Here is a 12,554-nt window from a genome sequence, read left to right as displayed (position 1 = left end):
TTCTGCTTCATTGAGGCTCAAAAACAAAACAAAAGAATGGGATGCATAAGTCCTTTGGACAAGATGCCAATGTTTAAACCAACTGACCTGGCTACCACCAATGAGAGAAGAAATATCAGAATTACACAGGGCTCAGACATTTCTGACAGTGTTTGATTTGGGAAATCGATTGATGATCATTCCAGCCTCTTCATGGCACTTATCCTACCTAGACCCTGATATGTTTTTATGCTGCATCCTTGTTACATTGAATTCAAGGTGGCACACTTGCTCTGTGTATGTGCATGCATATATTTGTGTGTGGACAAACAAGGTGATGCCATATTATGTCTGAAATGTGCTCAAAGTGGGTCAGCCAAAGACCTTTAATCCTGATCTTTCCTGTTTATCATGTTATGTGCCATGCAGAAGGCAAACATGTTTCAGCTGCAGGAGACATCACATCAAAAATGGTTTGAAAAAGCACAGAGAAAGCTCAGAAAGGTAACGGATGGGCAACAATGCAGTGTAGAAGGTCAAAAATAATTTGCTGCCGTCAGTAGCCCAAATTAGAGCAACAACCCAAAGTGGAAGTCAACAAAACTAATTTTTTAATTAGTATTATCTTATTATTTATGGCTTTATCCACCTGGCTCGTTTACAGATCAATAAAAAATACATATATCCTCTCATACAAATCCTATGAATCATCACCTGAAAAACATTAATTACAATTGGTGCTTTTGTAACACAGAGACCTTGGCCTTAGATGGCCTTTATTTAGTGTAGAGAGAGATGGATGAAGCCTTGTTAGAGAAGGATAAGTTTATGAGCAATGATCAAAGTTTTTCCTTTCTTTTGTGGATAAGGATATGAACATTACTAACTCCTCGTCCTCTACCTTTTAGTAATTCAACATAAAATTAAAAAAATTAAAAACTTTTATAATTAGAGTAGGCATAGAAGGGAAAGGGGAGATTTTTTTTAAAAGAGAAAAACTAGTGTGGTTAGGCTTAAGGCTATGGCCAATAAAGCTGCACCGTTGAAAGAAGGAAGGAATTTTGAAATTGCCTAATATTGTTTTGGCAGTGTATCCATTCAATATTATTGGTGTTAGAAGGTGTTTAGAAACACTAGTTCTTTTTCTTAAAAAAATTAAGTGTTGAAAAAATTTCCAGACAAATTTTCATCCCCATCTCTGCCATAGGCACAGACCACTTTATGCCTTTGGCCTTGGCCATTTCTCCCTGCAGTTGTACAAGAAAAACCCACCATTTCCTTTAGAAATTGAAATCAAACAGTTAACTCTTCCCCAAAACAAAGAATCGGTCCTGTACACCACCACACCCAGCAACTCATTATGTGGACGGCCATTTCTTTTTCTCAAAATTCCAAACATACTTGCATGCTCAGCAAGGGTGGGGGGTCATTGTCCTGAAATAATTATTCATCAATGTAACATTAGTCTGACCCTGATCCATGTAAAGTGACAATTGAGCCACTGGGCTTGATCGACTTGGACATTATTTTGCATAAGAGGCAGTGGGGCACAAGTATGTTCACAGTTCATCTTATAGCTGAGTAGTTGTTACCACATAGCTTCTAGATCAAGGGGCGCATCTTTCCAGCAAACTGTAGGTCCATAACAACAACACTCAGCATTTATATAGCTCAAGTGTTATTTTGCTGTAACCTTTACAATGATCCTATAAGTAGGTTAACACTATTATCTCTATATTTCTGATATGAAGAGAGAGGACGCTGAGGCTGAAAGAGTGTGGCTTGCATCTAAGGAATTATTGGTAATAGTGAAATTCAAACTAGGGATTTCCTTCTCCGTTGCTCTGGCTTTTAGTTGCTATGCTGCACTAGGTCTTCAGCTTAGCTAATATGCTATGCCAACTCCAGAAGCTACTTCCTCCCTCAAAATCAAGCGTAACTGGAACGGTACTTCAAAACTGTGAAAAGAAAAGAAAAAAACGTATTCCACAGCTTAAAGAAGCTAGCAGTTCCTACAAATTTTGTATCTATAAGGGGGGGAAAATCACATTTATTGAGGCAATGGTGTGCTTTCAATGAAGTACAAATTGTCAGGACATCAGGGAACAGCCCGATAAAATGCCTTGTGAGTGCTACTAGTGTGCCACAAGAAATAAGTTAATTAAGAAATTAAAGGCTATTGTGAGCCAAAACATCCACCCACAGAGAAGGTTGCCTGCTGTATCTACAGCTCTGCCTTTACCATCTTCTAATCATTCTCTAGTGGGAGAGCAGGCAATTAAGCAACATCGCTGCACTGAGTGTAACTGGGTCAGAACTATTAGAAAGAGGCTGCCCATTGCTTCTCTCCATGAGTTATGACTCTGGGCTACATTCCTTCCAATCAGAATTACTCTTTCACACTGAAATCTTTTTGGGTAGCAAAAAAAAGGCGTCTACCCCATTGTGCCTCATTATCAGAGCTTAGGGAAACTTGGCCAAATGGATACTCTTCTGAACTAATGTGGAGCATAATAGTGGTTCCATAAAGAATTAAGAACTAATTCAGTCAACTACCTGAGCACATGGTAATCATTTGAAAGCACTACATATGTTGACTAGTGTCTGCTGTGAACTGGGCATTTAGAAGCATTACCAACACAAAAAGCCACAATTATGGCATACCACTGCTAACATGAGGGCGGATTCTGGTGACACATTGAGTCCTGTGTGGAGAGCTTCCCAATTTTGCTAGCAGGGGTTAGATGAATACAGCCAACTTCAACCGTATTGCTTACTTCCACCATGACCTCAAAGGTTGTTTGAATTGGCCCTATTCCTACACAGCGAAATGTAACCACAGAAAAGCCTCTATGTGGAGTTGCCTTTAAAAATTGTTCACCTGATCCAGAATGGGGCAGCAAGGATATTGCCACAGGCTGGATCATATCACTTCTGTGCTGAAAGTAGTAGATCGGCTGCCCATCTTGTTTCCAGGCACATGGTTTGTTGTATTGATTTGCTTTTATTGGCATGATTTTTATAGTCTTTGTTACATTGACATTGTTCTAGTTGTGAGTCACCTCAATCAAGTCTAGAAAAGTGGCAAACAACTTTTCTAAACATATAGGCTTGAAATCACTCTAGAGTATGCAATTCAAGGCTTTCTTCTTAAATGCTAAACAATCCTCACATTTGGTTTCTGTAATGTTGTTAGAGACTTGTGTATGAAAGGTGTCACTTTCCCCATGAAAACTGTTTCTGAAATCTGTAATTCCAACCTCTCTCTATCTGCACTGTCACAAGCATTCTCTGAAAGCATAACGGTACGTGAAGCACTCCACAAAGGACCCAACGGTACGTGCAGCCATTGTTCCCCACAACAACTGCTTTTACGCGGCCAGCAGTTAAGAATTCATCACATGGAATAGCCTGATCTTTCTCCACTCCACTTCAGGGTAGCGGCATGAATAAAAATAATGGAATCTACTTAGTGAGCTGGTGCCCAGTTTGTTTTGCGGCCCCTCCCTTGTGAAGCAATTTAAAATGTAGCGTTGCACTGGCCCTGACCAGCGATACCTTTTTAAAAGTGCCTTGACCAAAGCAGACCAGAAAATAAAGACAGAAATCTCCAAGAAAGGTGCCTGGAACCTGGAGTTCCTTGTGGGGAAAAGGGCAGGGATGAGAGAAAGAGCCTTGGTTACTCACCGTGAAGGCTTCTTCTGCTCTGGGATACGGAGGCCATCTTAAAGAGTGGGTGTTTCCTCTTCCTCTAGTTCTGGGAGGCAGGACCTAAAATTTTTAAGCGCCTATCTCTGGAGGGAACGCCCCCACCCTTTTCAGTCAAAAAACTTCCCGAGCAAGGAGCATAACAGTTAAACATAGAACATAAGTAAGGAACAGTAGAAAGATAAAGTAGTAATGCTTAAGATAACTGTAACTTTAACTATAACCCTGTTAATAAAAAACACTTTTAGTAAATCCAACCTGAGATCTGTGTTATATTATTTCATTGAGCCAAATTATTTCCAAAGAACCAAATTTGTGCAGCATCCTCCTGAATTTACTTAGATGTCTGGGCGGGCAAGATGGCCTCCATATCCCAGAGCAGAAGAAGCCTTCACGGTAAGTAACCAAGGCTCTTTCTCGCTCAGGGAGAGGAGGCTATCTTAAGAGTGGGACTTAGAAGAGCTGTCCCTGCCCTGGTGGGATCAGACGTCTTGGAGAACGCTTTGAAGAACCCGCCTGCCAAAGGCGGCATCAGCTGAGGCATACAGGTTAAGTTTGTAATGCCTCATGAATGTGGAGATTGAGGACCACATGGCGGCCTTACACATCTCCTCTGTAGGAGCTCTGCGGTCGAAGGCCGCTGACGTGGCAGCGCTTCTGACTGAGTGGGCTGTCAGGCCAGAAGGTACTGGAATTTTTGTCGCTTTGTATGCCTGAGTGATACACTGAGTGATAGTGCGACTAATTGAGGTGCGGGACATGGGTTTACCCTTGTTGGGTGCTGTTATATTGATAAAGAGTGCATCAGATACTCTAATGTGTTCTGTGCGGGTAATATATGTTCGAAGGGCTCGTTGGAGATCTAAGGTATGCCATATTTTCTCTTGCGGGGCTTTAGGCTTTGGACAGAACGAGGGGAGGACAATGTCCTGGTTCCTATGAAAATCAGAGTTAACTTTAGGGATAAAGGAAGGGTCAGGAGCAAGGACCACCTTATCCTTGTGGAATGTGCAAAGACCCGGTCTGATGGATAGGGCTCCTATCTCTGAGACTCGCCTGGCTGAAATTACAGCCATTAGACAAAGCGTCTTCATCCTTAGGTAGCTTAAGGTGGCATGCTTCAGAGGTTCAAAGGGAGGACGCATAAGGGCTGTTAATACAGTGTGTAAGCTCCAGGTAGGGAATCTGTGCCTAACTGGAGGAGAAGTCAAGGTAAGTCCCTTTAGAAAGGCCTTAATATGTGGATGTCTAGTCAAAGTATAACCTGAAAGCTTTGGGACAATAGTAGCAATTGCCGCCAGCTGCCAGCGTAGTGTGGCTGGAGACAGGTTCTGTCTTCGTCCATCCTGCAGAAAGGCCAGTATTTTGGAAATATGTGGTTTGATGGGGTCCACGTGCTTTCTCTGGCACCAGCTAACAAAAACCTTCCACGTTGTGTTATAAATTCTTTTTGTAGAGGGTCTTCGAGATGAAAGGATAGTTTCTGCAATCTCTGTGTTGTACCCTAGTTTTAGGAGGCGACTCCTCTCAATACCCAGGCGGTCAGTCTGTACCAGCCTGGGTCCGGGTGATGGATCAGTCCCTGGAGGAGGAGATCTGGTTGAAGTGGAAGCGTCCACGGTTTTGCAATGGACATTTCTAGCAGAGTGGGGAACCATGGGTGACGTGGCCAATAAGGAGCCCCAAGAATGACTGTGGCTTGAAGCAGATTGATTCGCCTGAGGACTCTGGAAAGGAATGGAAACGGAGGGAAGGCATATAGCAGCCCGATGGCCATGGTGCCGTGAGTGTGTCCGTCTGCTCCGCTCCTGTCTGGACATATCTGGTGTAATACCTTGGGAGCTGATGGTTTTTGTTTGACGCGAAGAGATCTACCAGGGGCGTGTCGCACTGACTCGTCAGGAGCTGAAAGACTTCCCGGTTCAGAGACCACTCCGCTTCGCTGAGGTTTTGCCTGCTGAGCCAGTCTGCGTCTACGCTGAGCACTACCTGAATGTGTTCCACAGTTATGGAATAGAGGTTGGTCTCTGCCCAGGACAGAATTCTTAGAGCCTCTTTGTGTAGAGCAGAGGATCGAGAGCCCCCCTGCTAGTTGAGGTGTGCTTTGGCTGCCACATTGTCTGTTCTCACCAGCAGGTCTGTCCCTGAGAGATAACATTTGAAGTGCAGAAGAGCATAATAAATTGCACGAAGTTCTAGGACGTTGATGTTCATCCATTGTTCTTGAGCGGACCAGGTGCCCTGTGCTGGATGACTTTTCAGGGTGGCTCCCCAACCTGTGAGAGATGCATCCGTGAATACCTGGATCGGTGCTTGCCGTATGTATAGGACCCCTTTTTGGAGATTTTCTGGAAAGGTCCACCACTTGAGGCTGCGTCTTGTCGCTGTAGAAAGAAGCAGGGATTTGTTCTTCTTGACCAATATATCCTTTTGATAGATCTTTAAAAACCACTGCAGAGGCCTGGATGTACCACCAGGATACAGGCTATCATTAGACCCTGCAATTTGGCCAGGGTCATGAGGCGGACTGTGATAGCTTGCATTGTTGACTTTGCTAGATTGCAGATTTTTTGGATCTTGTCTGGGGGTAAGACGAAGGTGTTGGCGACGGTGTCGATATATACCCGTAGATGACGTAGATGCTGAGTGGGTTGAAGATGACTTTTCTTCTGGTTCACTAAAAAACCGTGGTCTTTCAAAAGTTTGAGAACGATGCTTGTGTGTCGGACGCTTTGTGCCTTTGACGATGATCAGATTAAAATGTCGTCTAGGTAAGGGTGGATTCTTACGCCCTCTTGACGTGCTAGTGCTACCAAGGTCACCAGGACCTTCGTGAAGACCCGTGGGGCTGACCCCAAACCGAAGGGGAGGGCCTTGAACTGAAAGTGGTGTCCGTTGTGGAGAAACCTCAGAAATCGCCTGTGGTCTGGATGAATGGCGATGTGCAGATAGGTCTCTGTTAAATCCACGGAGGTAAGGAAGTCTCCTGGTCTTAAGGCTTCTGATATGGAGTGTAGTGTCTCCATCCTGAAATGTCTGTATGTTACATGCTTGTTCAGGTATTTTAGATCGAGGATGGCCCGCCATCCTCCGTCACTTTTTGGCACTGTAAAGAACACAGAACGATTGTTCCGATGGGACCACATATTCTATTGCCTTTATCTCCAACAGGTGTTGTATGGCTGCTAAAGTTCTGAGTCTCTTGTCCGATTGACGGGACACTGGGGACACCACCAGCCGATCTCTTGGAATTTTGGAAAATTGAATTCGGTAACCGTGGGTGACAATCTGTAGAACCCAATGGTCCGGATGGGAGAGGGACCATTGGTTGTGGAACAGGCTGAGCCTGCCCCACACTGGGTTGTGTTTGGCGTCACTGTCTTGGTTGACTAAAGGACTTTTCCCCTCTGTCACTTTGAAAATTGTTAGTTCTGGAGTTCCTAGAGAAGCACCCTCCTCTGCGAAAGGAACCCCTGCTATAGCTCCACTGGCCTCTCCTCTGATCTGGTCTGTATCTTGAGTATGGGTGGAAGGGACGAAAGGAAGTAGGATTTGAGAATCCCTTTGATTCCTTACGTAGACTTCTGGGTAGGTACTTCTTCTTATCTTTTGATTCAACTAATATCACATCTAATTTTTCTCCGAACAATTTCTTGCCCTGGTAGGGGTATCCCATCAGTACAGCTTTAGACCTGTGTTCGGTTTGCCATGGGCGCAACCATAAAGCCCGCCTAGCTGCAGTTGCGGTAGCTAGGGGCCGTGCTGAGAAGCACATAGTATCCAGTGTAGAGTCGGCCAGAAAGGATACTGCCTTCAGGATTCTAGAAACTCCCTCCATAGCACTTCTGTCCTCTTCAGGAATGAGCTTTGCCAACTTCCTAGTCCAGACTATAGCTGCCCTAGACACTAAGGCGGACATAATGGAGGAGCTAATGGCTAAGGCTGAAGCTTCATGGGCTTTTTTACAGGCCAGTTCAGTTTTCCTATCAACTGGATCTTTTATAGAAACTCAGCCTTCCTCTGTGACCGCATCAGAAGAATGTAATGCAGTAATGGGGCTTTCCACTAGAGGGAGCTTGAGCAACTCAGAAGCATTAGTGGCCACATTATACAGTTTTCTAGTAACTGGAGGGAACTGTTTTCCTCCCATGGGTTTTTCCCATTCCCCCTGTAACAAGGACAAATAGTAATCTGGCACAGGAACCACTCTATCAGAGACATTATGCATATGAAAAAACTCTTTTGCACCTTTTTTCTTTTCTTGAGAAGGGGTTGAGTCGTCAGTAAGGTCCAAAGCCGCCAAGGCTTAAACTAAAAAAGGCTGAAAATCTTCAGCCTCAAATAGCCTATTTTGTTTGGCAGGTTGGGGAGAAGGGTCTTCTCCTTCAGAGAACTCGCCCTCCTCTCTATCAGAATCCTCGTTATCGGAGGAGAAGGGGGAAGCAGCCTGTTCAGCTTGTTGTGGCTGAGTAGAGGCATTAGCTTTTAGAGCTGCCTTGGTGGGCCAACCGCCATCCCCCTGCAAAGCATTTTGCCCGATCTGCTCCCCGCCGCCCACCTGTTCATTACCCCGAGAACCGCGAGGGTCCCGATTAGGTATTTGCATGCCAGAAACAGAAGGGGTCGGGGAAGGGAGCTGTGCCGCCCGTAGCCCCTCTGAGAATGCATCCTTAATTACAGACGCGAGCTCTGCCCTGAGGAGAGCAATTTCGCTTGCGGCAGACTGGGAGGGAATGGGGGGGAGTACATTACCGGCTTCAGACGCGGCCGGACCGGGAGTTTCTCTTGGCGAGACGCCTACGGCCTGATCCTTGGATAGCTTACTGGTAGAGGGGATAACGGCCAAAGCCGCTGTTTTTCCCTGGCCGTGCCCAGATCCAGAGGATTTTTCTGTCCCTTTTGCGGTTATAACCGCCGCAGCCGCTGACGCAAGCTGCAGAGAGGAGGCGTTTTGCACTGCCTGAATGAGAAGAGCCTCTCTTACGCTTATTTGCCGCTTTCTTTGATTTGCCTAATAAATCACCGGAGTGATTGTCAGTAGTCGGATCTCGAGCGACCGGCATTGCCTGGAGTAGACCCGGGTCCAAATCTCCCTCAGAGCTTTAATTATCAGGACGATCGGTCGCCATTTTGTTTTGGCGGGAAGGAAAACTTTCCCCTGCCCCGTCTCAGTCTAACGCTAAAGAGAGAGTGAAGAATAGTCTAGAAGATAGGTATTTTATATAGGTTAAGGCTAGATAGAATAGAAATAGAAATAGAATAAGTGAAAATAGGATCTTGAATAGCTCGAGGTAGAGAGCTGTGGTTACACTGCTCTTCCCGGACGAGGCAGGAACAAGACTGAAAAGGGCGGGGGCGTTCCCTCCAGAGATAGGCGCTTACAAATTTTAGGTCCTGCCTCCCGGAACTAGAGGAAGAGGAAACACCCACTCTTAAGATGGCCTCCTCTCCCAGAGCGAGAAGGGACATTTAAACTATCTGAGGTACAATGTTTATCTGCTGGTCAAATTACTGTAAATAAATAAACCGAACTACTATCTGAGGAATATATCTTATATTCTATTAGTGAAGTCAGCTGAATCTTTGGATACTTAAATCCGGTAACTGGAGCTATGAACGGGCAAGACAGATCTTTCTACAAACCTGAACAATTGCAGAAAAATGTGAAATCTAAAAAAAAAAATACATTGGGGACTTTAAAGACTGAAAATGATAAAAGGAGCACCTACAGCTTTGAACAATGGGTTTCCTCAGTGGCTGTTGCTAGGCAACAGACCCATTCCAAGCTTCACTTTCTGTGAGGCCTATTTTGGTCTTCGAGAGAGGCCTCACTGGGGCCACGCCTGACTAGGGTTGCCAGCTGCTGGATATTTTGTGTTGGAGTCTAAGGAGGGCAGGGTTTGAGGAAGGGAGCGGCCTCAGCCAGATATAATAATGTAGAGTCATTTCCAGTTGGTAGATCTTTTGCTTGGCTTAAAAAAGAAAGAAAGAAATTACATCTTTGAAGATGGTGTGCTTCCTTCATCAACAAGAAATGCCCAACTCTTCTGAATTTCCTTTTACAAGTTTGTGAAGGATGGGTTTCCTAACCATTTGAGGACAGGGCTTTAGAAGTAATAATACAAATAACGGGTGTAGTTTATACTTTCAACTAAACTGCATTATGGTCATGAAGTCAAGAGTCCATATCAAATATCTATAATTTAATTGCAAACTGTAACAGAACTGTTCAACATATCCTTTGTCAAAAATAACAGCACTTTTATGGACTCATTATAGATTTTCCTCTTCAAATGGAACTCATCAAGACAATTTCTTGGTGAACTAATCAATAAACACTGGATGAGCTTGCACAACAGCATCCTAAGAGTTAGATGACAATTCTACTGACATTAAGGATAACATTGGAGGTGGAGAGTCGATTATAAACTTTCACATAATAGTAAATACTTGTTTCTTAATGTTTTATTCACTGAATCCTTTTCATCATTTGGAATTGATATAGAATTACTTGCTTGAGCCCATTTGGCATCATTAAAGCTTGAAAACATGAGAGCTGGTGCTTAGTCTGAAACGCTTTACATTAACGCAGCACGTAACATTTTACAAAAGCAATTCAATTTCACTTTTTAAAATCTACTTCATGTTTAAGCTCAAACGGAATTAAGCTAGTTTTTCTTTAATTTACATTGTAGAAACTTAATTTTCAATAAATGATTAAGTATTTAAAATAACATTGGGTCAGGCAATCTAGAAAAGGCAGCTATTTCATACAAATAAGTCCTTAACCTACACAATGTAATTTCAGATGCAGGGATCACAACAGACTGAACGTGCCTGGGGTAAATGCTACTTATCCTATCATTAAAGGTCTATAAATCTGTCTTCTTTTGCAATACCAGAAAATTGAAACAGCTACGATTTAAAAAGAGATTGTGAATTGTTCAGCATATGTTCAAACATTATTTCAGGGCATTGCCAGGCACAACAAGGATAGATAAGAGCAATATTGTTTCTGCAGAAAACACTGGTAACAATCAGTAGAGTTACAGGGTTCTGTAAAGGCTGGAAATAAAGGGGCCTAATTTATCCTCATTGTGTTCACGCAACACTAGAATCTATTCCTATTGTTTCTTTGTAAAAATAAAGAAGCAAATTTCCACCCAGCACAACACTGTCTTGTAACCAATGAGAATTGGGTGATTTAATTTTTTAAAAGGCTAGAGATGAATCAAATAATTCTTGTTATTTGATCTTGTCAGTTTTGTCAACTTAACTTGATAAACTGGACATGTTTGATCTAAATATGAAAACATTCTGAATATTTTGAACATTTTGGAGGGAAAACTTGTGAGGTGATTTAAGCCAATTTAGAAAAAAAACATAATAGGAAGCAGAGTAAACTGTGAAAGACACCAAGATCCAAGGGGGAAAAAATGAGAAACTGCTTACTCAGTGTCATGCAATATATTTACACAATTTACAAAATATCTGAGGAATTGGGTGCTTCTGGAGGAACAGCTGTTTGAATATATTCATAAAATAAAAGTGGTCTATTTATGTTGTATCTTGTAGACTGCAAAAAAATTAACTTTTTTTTGCTCACCAGAGAGGGAGTTGGGCTTTCAATTTTATTGACTATACTAAGTGAGGTGGGGCTCAGTGGTAGAGACCATGCTGCACAGAAGACCCCCAATTCAATCCCTGGTATTACCAATTAGAAAGGATCAAATGCCGGAGGTGTTTGGAAAGACATTTTCCTTCCTATAATAATGGAGAACTACTACTAGTTAGAGTAAGTAATTCTGAGTTAGATGACCAGTGGATTGAGTTGGTATAAGGCAGTTTTGTAAGATTCACTATGCAATCATTTAAATTTATATGACAATAAAATTTAGGGATGAGGAGATGAAAATGCATTGAATTACACATTTTGCCAGAGACAGGGGCTTAACATCTTCATGCCTCCTGTTCATGTAGCTGCCATTTCTGCTAGCAGTCACAAGCGAGCCAACAATACATCAATGGCAGCTGGTGATTTTTGAGTTAGTGGGGTCACCACTTTATCATTTCCCCCCTTCTTATGGAGCACTTACGAAGGAAAGAATGCTATCAACCACGTGAAGCCCTTAATGGAGCTGGACACACTTATCTGCAGGACCACCTCTCTTCTGTTATGTTCTGCTGCCCCAACTTTGCTCATCAGAGCAAAGCCTTCTGAAGGGGCCATCCTCAAACAGTTAAAATTGACAACTGCCCAATCATGCACATTCTCTGTGTTGGCTCCCACATTATGGAAAGGTCTGCCTGAGGCTATTAGGAAGGTCCCCACACTTGCTTTCCAAAATGTGCAAAACAAAATTGTTCAGTAGAGCAGTGGCTCCCAAACTGTGCTCCACAGAGCATTTGGTGCTCCGCGGAACATCTCCTAGTGCTCAACGAAGAGATTGGAAAGAAAAATAATACTGTCATTCAGTTTAGTATATAGGTGCTAGGTGAAAATTAGTGCTCCGTGATGAATTTCTCTCCTGAAAAGTGCTCCATGACTCAAAAAGTTTGGGAACCGCTGCAGTAGAGCATTGTTGCAGACTGAGTAGAGCTGTGATGTAGTGGATCAGCTCAGGTGGTGACCTCTATCAGGGATAACATGTTTTTTCTTCTAGTTCTTCAATCCCAGCCCCGCTGCATTATGTTGCTTTACAAGGAACCCTTGCAGTTAGATTCAAATGTTATCACTCATATGTTAGATTTTGTAATCGGCTTACTGACTGATTTAATAGTTCTGTCATATTTGCAATCCACCTTGAGTTCCAGTGAGAAAAGCAGACGACAAATGAAAATAAATAAATGTGCCATGGTCACCTCAC

At 43.2% G+C, this 12,554-nt stretch overlaps 1 protein-coding gene across 2 annotated transcripts in view; it reads right to left on the bottom strand.

Annotated features, from left to right (window-relative positions):
• Positions 1-12,554, bottom strand: part of MYRIP (myosin VIIA and Rab interacting protein) — a 194,163-nt gene that overhangs the window by 99,397 nt on the left and 82,212 nt on the right. The gene's annotated exons all lie outside the window — the stretch shown is intronic.

The sequence above is a fragment of the Euleptes europaea genome, chromosome 11 (assembly GCF_029931775.1).
Source record: "Euleptes europaea isolate rEulEur1 chromosome 11, rEulEur1.hap1, whole genome shotgun sequence".
Lineage (NCBI taxonomy): Eukaryota > Metazoa > Chordata > Lepidosauria > Squamata > Sphaerodactylidae > Euleptes > Euleptes europaea.
Note: the sequence above shows the minus strand (reverse complement) of the source record. Positions and strands in the feature narration are given on the sequence as shown.